Source organism: Rhopalosiphum maidis, chromosome 2, assembly GCF_003676215.2.
Source record: "Rhopalosiphum maidis isolate BTI-1 chromosome 2, ASM367621v3, whole genome shotgun sequence".
NCBI lineage: Eukaryota > Metazoa > Arthropoda > Insecta > Hemiptera > Aphididae > Rhopalosiphum > Rhopalosiphum maidis.
Window position 1 is genome coordinate 50,803,966 of NC_040878.1, and position 9,352 is coordinate 50,813,317.

Below are 9,352 nucleotides of genomic sequence, written 5' to 3' on the forward strand. Positions count from 1 at the left end.
ACCGTTATCACTGTACTATTGTCAGGATCACTTGTAATACCCACTATCACCGCTACTTCGTCGGCTCTGGGAGAACTTGTAGTATCTTTTACTGATACGGCAGCTGTACTTCTACTTGTCCGGCCTTTATCACCCTCTACTGCCGCTGCTTTACTGATACTCGGACGATTTCTTTTATTATATACTTTGGCCGCTGAACTGATGCTGGGACGATTTCTATTATTGTGCGACCCCACCGCTGAGCTAGTACTGGGACGGTTTCTTTTATTGTACGACCCCGCCGCTGAGCTGGTGCTGGGACGACTACTATTATTGTACGACCCCGCCGCTGAGCTGGTGCTGGGACGACTACTATTATTGTACGACCCCGCCGCTGAGCTGGTGCTGGGACGACTTCTATTACTGTACGACCCCACCTCTGAGTTGGTGCTGGGACGGTTTACGGAACTCCTTCCGGAATCACGGAATCTTCTAGGTATAATAGGATCGAAATCCCAAGGTAGCAAGTTCACTAACGACGCTTCCAACGCCGCATCTTCGATACATAATTTATGGCCTTTGAACGAACATACTTTAAAAAACGACAGAGGAAAAATTCATAATAGATTATTAAGTAAGTTTTCTGATTCAGGATTTCGTGTATATTACTTTCACATTTCCTAATGGAATACGGCCAATATCGTTTTTCCTCGCATATTTCACAAATCTGTACTGGATCAAATATGTTCCGGTACCGTTTCATGTAGCGTAACTTACAAGTGAATTTCCCGTCCACGAATCCAGCACACTGTACTCTATATGACACACAAAAAAAATGTAACTATGATAAGCAATTGTACGACATATTATATAAAATCACTTACACTGGAGTTTTCCAAAACTCCACCATATCGATATCGAATTCAAATTAAAGTTCAACGCAATATAATAAAGTGATATATAGAAAAATATATTTATCAATGTAAAAATTGCATAGAAAATATATTTTAATAATTCGTAACATTGAATACTGTTTTAATAATGAAAATATTCCAATATTAAAAACGAGTGCCCATATTTCCATAGTAACCGATATTTTTATTTTTCCATCAAAATAAAATAATTGTGCTAGAAAATACAATTTTAAATTACGACTGATCTTATTTTTTATTTATTTTTTATGGGTTTTAAGGACTAGTACTGAGCTTAAAAGTTTAAAAAGTTCTTTAGTGATGTTAAAAAAATATACATATTATATCGAGCCGTATAATCAACCTAAAGATATGTGTGTTATTATTATACACACGCAGTGTTATTCGTATGGTCAATTTAATAATTAGGCATTTCTAATGATATATTATAATACATCGACAGATGTTAAAATAATCGGTAATTATACTTTTACGTGTTTCTCGGTTTGTTCGTGTTCAGTAGGTCAACGAGGTGAAAACATTACACAGATCGTGATTTTAAATTATTATAACGTATATTTAGATATAAAAAATGCAATCTATTGCACTTATTGCAGTATATTTATTTATTTAAATTAGGCGCGCAAATCATTCGATAGCCTCGTCAGTCTTCACTTCGGCCAATACAATATACATGACATATTATACTAAACAGACAAAACATATTGAATATATTTATCACTTATTTATTAACACGACCCGTGGGCATCTTATGATCGTGCACATGTGCATTGTGCAACACTATAAATGTCAAATAATTGTTGTTGAGATGTACGTAATAATTATTACCTACATTATTACGATTGGTCTTCGACGAAAACCCATATACATGAATTAACCTAACGAAGTAGATAATACGTGTACTTATATTATATGATGTGTACACATATAACATTATTATTATATTAATATATAATACATTATATAATAACACATTCGTAGCTTATGCGTATATAATTCAGTGCGAGTATATACGTAGTAATATCTATGATAAGTTCATACCAGTCATACACTCATACCTATAAGGTAGTAAATACAAGTATTATTATGTGTACTGTAAGTACATCCATACATAGGTAAATCATCAGCAGCATTATAATAATGTATTATCTGTAAACTGAAAAGTAACGGATAACTCATGTACATTTTATAAAATATATACAAATACAGAATACACTGCAGCGTGATGCATAATAATGTATAATATTAAAAGAAAAGATACGAGTAAAATATTTTTGTTTTACATTATTTTGCGAGTACATATATAACTATATGTAGCTATATGTATAGGTATAGACTATAAATTATAGGTTTATCGTATACATATTTTGTTCGATATCGTGTTTGTATAATATAATATACACGGCATGTTCTATGTTTATAATAATATTGTGTATTATTATGGATGATATAATGATAGCAATTTAGGTCATGCCTCGATGGCATTGGTATAAAATAATGTATGATCAATTTATTAATAATATGGTAATTAGTATGCATGTTGGAAAATGTTTTTCTTGTCTATAATAAACACGTTCCGTTCAATAATTAAAAAAATTCGAATTCTTAATTATCCTTTGATGGTGGTATAATATATAATATAATAAGCTCGCAGTTAATTATCTATAGGTGAAACTCGTTGTTTAAAAGTAAACGCCAATATTTTACAATTATCATCATACACGTTTTACTATGTTATATTGTAGAATAGATGTATAGCTATTGCAAACGTAATTTTAAAAACAAAGTCTGCTTACTTATTTTTATCGATCTAGATTATTTAGTCTTCGGGTACGCAATTTGAGCTTTTAGTTAAATTTTAAGTCGTTGTGTTGGTTAATTTGAGATCAATATAAATAATAACCCAAAAATAGAAGGTAGCGAGCGTTGCTATGAATGAAATATTATATTTTAACTATTATAACAGTATATTAACTAGGATGTTATAGGTAATCAAGTACTTTCAATATAAGTATAGCTAAAAGTGCGTGTTAATGCATTTTTTTTAATCTTATTTTATTATATATTAATATATAATTATCGAAATATCGAAATATCTTCGAGTAGTGAAAGTAGATATATATCAAAAGGTTATATTTGTTACATTACTAATATTACCTAGACTAATGTGCCTTTTTATAAGACCGTTTATTTTTATTACATTTATTAATATTATTACAATTTATCTTTTATTTTGGATAGAATTATTACTATAATTTATATACATTTTACCTGTGTATAACGGACAAGAGTAATGAAATAAGCTAAGGAGATGAAAGTTCACAGAGCGAATAAGCCCAAAACGAAGAACTACTTCTTGAGTACATGGTGTTATGTAATAATAAAAAATAGGAACAGTTGACGTAGTGAAGCTTAGAGCTCAGTTATTGTAAGTTGTATGCACTAATGAACATGTTGGGTTATTGAAGACAGACTACGGTATCAAAATCGGGTCTTGCTTATGACATTATTGATTTTTCTTACTCATTGTTAGATTTAAAATTGTTGTTGTTTATTTACTAGTTACATCGTACATGATAAAGAATACCAGACTTAGGTAGTATTCCAAATAAGTATATTGAATACCTACTTGTTTAACGTTCAATCATATTTTCAGCATTTAAAAATACCTCCTTAGATTTTAAATAATTTATTTTATTTTATCTAGTAATATTAAATTATTTTATTTTCTACTATTTTTATACACTATTCAGTGAGACAGTTATTTAATTTAAATATGCCTGAAATTAAGGTATCAGATAATAATGTTAATGATGATACAAATAACTTAATAATCTTTGAATGGTCTAAAAAAAATAAAAAAAATTACTAACTTTTTGACAAAAAATCTAAGTACATTAAATGTATTAAAAATGTGTTTTTTAAATTTAATACAACAGTAACTTTACAACACAACAGCACTTTTAGGAGTTTTATCGTTTTTTTTTGTATATTTTAAAAAATTCTACAAATTTTAAACAAAATCTATATGTACTTCAACCAATCAGAAAAATAAAGTGAAGCACTTAATTGAAAAACAAATATTAATGCAATCGTGTATTCGTATGTTTTCGCAATTTTAACTTTCGAAAACATTGAATTATTCAATATAACAATGAAGGTAAGACAAATATAAAATAATGCATTATTTATTTATTTTATTTATACTACTAAGTACTAATATTATTGTTAGAATAATAAACATTTTAAATTCATATTTTTAGATTTTGTATGTATATTTGGTGGGTTTCAGTGCATATTTTGGTGATTTAAAGTACTACGATATATAAGTTTCGAATCTTGATTATAACTAACTTTGCCATAGTTAGCTTTTTAACCGGATGAATAGATGTTAGCGTAAGTTATTATTCCTATTATTATAATAAATTAAATTAACATTTGATACTAAAGGAATATTAATGATGGCGGATAATCTGATAACCGGAAGACATATTGACGCATATTTTATTTCCGAGTGCTCAATGCATAATATTATAACTAAGTCGTAGTCATTAGTCATTACTCATTATATTTTGTATATTAATTTATACATGTGAAAATAATATTACACTGCATCACATAATTATTATATTTTTACTGAGTTGACCATACACAATTTTAATGTATACACAATTGTTGTTTCCATTGTCATCATTGGGAAATAAGTAATTTGAATAACTGATATTCTTCTTCTTCTTCTTTCTCAGTCAAAACCATACCTAACTGATATAATACTTAATATTTTTACATAAGCCTAATGTAATTCGTGAATTATGTTATAAAATTTAATGATATTATAATTATTGGCAACCTAATAACATTGCAGTAATGTACCTATTTTGCCTATACTATACGCCAGGTAACACTTTATTTGGGGCGATGTATATTAAGTATAAAATTAATAAAAATATGATTATTAATATTTGTGTTTTATATACTCATCAATTTAAAAGTATTTAGTATTTAAAATTATTTTGATGATAACTATAATGTAGATGGTAACTATTAAATATATTAAAAATTAAACAAACAAGATTTCTTATAAAAAATGCATCATACTTACTATCCATGGTAAAAGGTAATCGTTGATGTACACCTTTGTATACGTTGTATATTTGTTCCGTTATGATTATTTTCACAAAGTATCTCATCAGTTCACTTTGCAGTTCAAGGTTACATTAAATTTGGAAAGAAAATATTTAATTTTGCGGGTGTCATTTGCACTCAACTAATGTCACACCTATATTATTATTATTATTATTTAGGTTATCATAATCATTGATTTTACAGTTCATAGGTGTTCTTTTATAAAGATTAAAAAATAATAATACATAGTATATCTTTCATCCACGGCAAACAAGACAATCGAAATTGTTCGTCGGAGATGATCAAAGATTCTAAAATTTCAAGTACCTAATAATGTTCACATAAACAAAAAAATAGTGCAGGTTCGTTCGGTTTTATTTCTCATTTTTCACAATATATTTAATTCAGTTATAGTGTCCTTCGTCGACATAAATTTACTTTTTTTTATTCAAATAAATTTAATTGGGTAAACGAAAATATTATTGATAAACTCTAGTTTACTGCCAAGTTAAGTATATTTAAATGGAGTAAATTTGACGTCTGTCCATAAACTTCATATAATATTAGCATAAAAAAGAACAACCAATCCTTTCTTCAAAAATAAAAGATATTTTTTTGTGTATGTGTTCTGTTATAATGGGTATCTATTCACGTACAGCGTTCTGATTTCACAGTAGATATTATCTTCTTGTAAGTATAATTCTATTCTTTATAATTAAAAATGTATAAAACCGTAAAAAACACATGGCCTTTTATTTCACGAATTGATAAATAATTTAATATTTATCCATCTATTAATTTTCATTATAAATAACATTATGAAAATTTTAGTGTATCGACAAACTTAATTAAATTTAAACATTGTATACATCTTTAATGAATTTAATATTAGTAGAGTTTTCATTTACATTTAGATCACTACAGTTATCACTGTTGGAAACTTCATACTCGGATAAATTATATGCAAAAAAATCTTTTAATTTTTTGTTTAGATTTAAATTATCAAAATATACACACTTAAACAAAATATCATAGAGTAACTGCATGTATATTGTATATAATATATTATATTATTATTTATTTTTTAGGTAGTATATTTTTGTTAATTTTTTTTTTTTTTATAGTAAATATTTTTAAATAATTAATAAAAAAAAAACTTCAATTTACAACATTCATATTATTTAACGATTCACGTGCAAATAGTGACTCTTTTTTAATTTGAATTATCTCATAAAGTGAACATAAAATGTATTAGAAAATATTTTTAAGCATATTTATTACCTAACCTAGGAATTATTATTTTAAAATGTTGACTAATGACTAATGAAACATTTATTTAAAATATAATTATTATAAATAATTGATTTAGTAGGTATAAATAAAATTAAAACTACAAGTATAATATATTTACTCCAATTGGATTTTTTAGTTTTTCTAATTGGTTTATAAAATTGGCCCTTTGTCTAATCTTTGAAATTAAGTCTACTAAAAAATAAATCAGTCAACATAAATATTGTTGTTTTATTAATTTCTTCTTCTAAAAAATAATATTATAAAATATAATATCTTAAAACAAATCCAAAATTAGGACTACTCAACTATATGTTGAAAAAAATCATTCGAAAATTCTAATCTAATTTACCTAAATGTATTATGTTTTTAATTTTAAAACTATTGAATATTATTGATCTACTTTAGATTGAGAAAATATTTTTCAAGTGTCGTATTTTGTTAATATAGACATTCATTATAAATTTTTTAAAAATACAAGGTTCAAAAATTAGATAATAAAATATTTTAAACTTCGAGCCCTTTAATCACACATTACATTTAGTGATATCGTTTTTATATTATACATTAAATATTATTTATTATTAAATTATTAAAAATTATATTATTATTTTCAAATTCTATACATTTTTAATTTAAAAGTTAAAAATATTTACTTTCAAATGTTTTAATCTAATGTCAAGTAACCATTTTTTCGTAAAATCGTCCATGTCTAAGTATAAAATAAAAAACTTATTTTATTATACATTTATAAAAATACATTATATATTTTACTCTATAAAATTAATGTATAAAAATCACGTTGAGTAACAATTTTAGCGATTTATTGCATAATTAATAATTAGTTATTTTTATTAGCCTTGTATATAGAAACACTAATAAATATACTAGTATTACAACTATTTGGCTGCATTTGAATAGCGTGCCAAAATAATGAGCAGTTTTGGTCAACAACCTAATTGCGTGAGTAGTTTTTTTGTGACAGAGCAAGGTTGCGAGCGAGTATTTTTCAGGACAGGCCCGAATTGCGTGCGTAAAAGTTTGAGCAGACGACTAGTTTTCATCGACTTGCACATATGCCATAAAAGTACTATTGTAAGTATAACTAATAAATTCAATATATTATACTGTTTCTTGGGTTTTCTCTGGGGAATGAGGATAAATTAGTAAATTACGATTCGATATAAATATACCTATATGATTATAATATGACATGTACCTATATTATATAGGTTATAGGTACTATAAAATTTTCTTACAAAAATAGCCAATAGTTACCTGTAACTCATTATATTTTGAACAAAATAATCTATTTATTTTTTTATAATAATATGTGTTATGAATTAAGTGAACTTTTTACTATATTTATTCTGCATTTTCATTTTTTGAAATCTGATCCAACTAACTTAGTTAGTTGGTCGACTACTCCCGCACGCAACTAGGCTCAGTCGTGAAAAAACTACGCACGCAACTCGACATAGATAATGATTTTTGCATGCAATTCGAAAACACCAAACTATCAACATTGTAAATATATTTCTTAATTATTAACTTTCCTGAAAAAATGTATCTACTCACCAAACTTAATATTTAAATGAATCACAGTATTATAATTTGGATTGATATAATTTATAACTATTATAGTAATATATATATATATCTATTACCTATGTATTATCAATTATATTAACCTGTTCAATCATAAATATTGAATTGAAAAAATAAAATATGATTATATAAATTATTATTTTTGTTATCAAAATTTACTACAAAATTATTCTAAAAATATCTTAAATACTTTTAAATAGTGTTTTACCCGAGTCTGCAAAATGTGTTATTATTAAAGCACATTTTTTCATATTTTTTATAATATACATAATATTATATAAGAGATGAATTATTAAGAGGATTATAATTTATACATAAACTAGGATACAGAGTACTGTTATTTACCTATTGGATCTAAGAGTGATGTATTAAATATTGTTATGACTATATTTAATTATAAGATTTTATGGTGTTATAATGGGTAATAATGTGAATATTATTAAAATAATAACAGATGGTGTATATATGAGCAAAACCGAATCTAGAACAATTTTTTTGGGAGAGGGATGAATGCGTGATAATTTACCTCGATCGTAAAAAACCGTATTTTATATACTGTACATAAACATTTTCAACGTATTACATAGTTTTTGATAATTTTACAACATTTTAAACAAAATATTATTTTACCACAGTCTAGTAGATATATATATTTTTTTTTTGGTATTATACAAAACAACGTCAATATAATTCATATTCACACGTTATGAGGAACGCGTCGACGGTGGGCCATCATAGGGACGCCAACCAAAAATCGAACGCAACTGACAATAAACGGAATGGTAGGACGTATTATTATAGATCAACGCCCTCGTTAATTTTACGGTAAAGGTGCGAATATATTATATTATAGTTATTATACGCACACGATTTTGTAATTAATTCTAGTGGCGCGTGCATATAATTAACATATACGGTATTTTATCGATATCAATTACACGGCCTATGATTATTTATGTGGTCTTCGAGATTTAACTCATCGTGACGTCCACCGCAGCGAATTTGAGTATTATAAATAATAATAGCATAGCTGCTCATGGTGCGTGAAAGTTGTTTATAATATATTACATATAACGATACTATTTGTAACGAGACGTCGTTCTTGCGATCACCGCCGTTACTGCTAAAACGATCGGCGAATAATTACTATATATTATACACGAGTATTATAATATATTAGCCATATAGTATTACACTATTACCGAGCGCCGAAGATGTGCGGCAATTAAAACGGCATCGTGAAAGTCGAGATTAGAAAAGGCCGGTACAAACTCGGCCAATTGTAAGCGTGAATCTTATTATAAAAATGTATATTTTAAATTTTAATAATACACATAATAATATAATGTAACTCATAAAATTACGCGTGGAGTGTGCAATCAAATGGTGGTGGGGTACGTGAAAAATGTCAATTATCA